This window comes from Orycteropus afer, unplaced genomic scaffold (genome assembly GCF_000298275.1).
Source record: "Orycteropus afer afer isolate SDZICR_OR568_19922 unplaced genomic scaffold, OryAfe1.0 scaffold00224, whole genome shotgun sequence".
Lineage (NCBI taxonomy): Eukaryota > Metazoa > Chordata > Mammalia > Tubulidentata > Orycteropodidae > Orycteropus > Orycteropus afer.
The window spans coordinates 4063943-4065184 of record NW_006921811.1 but is presented as its reverse complement, the minus strand read 5'-3'; the positions used below and the strand labels follow the sequence as shown (position 1 = coordinate 4065184).

Genomic DNA, 1242 nt, shown 5'->3' with positions numbered 1-1242 from the left:
CTCTTAATTCTTTTTTGATATGTGCATCTATTGCTATAAATTGCTCTCTGGTCACTGCTTTTGCTATATTGCAAAGATTTTGGTATGTTGTATTTTAATTCTCGTTTGATTCAAGGAATTTTTTAATCTCATTTTTTATTCTTCTCTTACGCAGTCATTTTGAGGAGGGGTTGTTCAGTTTCCATGTATTTGCTCTTTTTCCATTGATTTTCCTGTTGTTGATTTTTAATTTTATAGCACTGTGATCTGAGAAAATGCTTGGCTGTATTTTGATGTTTTTAAATTTATTGAGGCTTGCTTTGTGGCCTAACATATGGTCTATCCTGGAGAATGTTCCATGTGTACTGGAAAAGAATGTGTACATTGTGCTGCTGTTGTTGAAGTGCTCTGTAGAGTTTTTAAGTTCAAGTTGGTGGATTGTATTGTTTAGTTCTTCTGTGCCTTCTTTGAGTTTTTTTCTAGCTGTTCTATCCTTCATTGAAAGTGGGGTATTAAAGCCTCCTACTGTTACTGTAAAGGAGCTCTGATGGTTCAGTGCCTAAGGCATTTGACTGCTAACCAGAAGGTTGGCAGTTCACAGCCACCAGCCACTCTGTGGAAGGAAGATGAGGCAATCTACTTCCGTAAAGATTTACTGCCTTGGAAACCTAACGGGGGTCACCTTGAGTCGGAATTGACTCGATGGCAGTAGGTTTGGGGTTTTTTGCTTTGACTGTTACTGTGGAGTTATCTATTTGTCTTTTCAATTCTGTCAAAATTTTATTTATGTAGTTGGGTCTCTTTCATTGGGTGTGTAGATATTTATTACAGTTATGTCCTCTTGCTCAGTTAACCCCTTAATCATTACATAATGTCTTTCCTGTCTCTTATAGTGGTTTTTGTCTTAAAGTCTATTTTAATATTGCCATTCCTGCTCTTTTTTGATTGCTGTTTGCTTGATACATGTTTTTCCAACCTTTGATTTTTCAGTCTATATTTGTCTTTGTGTCTAAGGTGAGTCACTTGTAGGCAGCATATTGATGGGTCATGTTTTCATATACAGTCTGCAGCTCCCTGTCTCTTGAGTGGTGCATTTAATCCATTGACATTCAGTGTAATTATCAACAAGTATGAATTTATTGCTGGCATTTTGATGTTTTTTGGTTTGTGTGTGTGTGGTGTTGCTGATTTCTTTGTTCCCTATAACTTTCTGTGCTGAGCTCGTTTTGTTTATGTATATATACATATATATATATGCCAAAT

At 36.2% G+C, this 1242-nt stretch overlaps 1 protein-coding gene across 1 annotated transcript in view; it reads left to right on the top strand.

Moving 5' to 3' along the window:
• The window catches only part of STX18 (syntaxin 18), a 180497-nt gene that overhangs the window by 15664 nt on the left and 163591 nt on the right, over positions 1-1242 (top strand). The window lies entirely within an intron of this gene.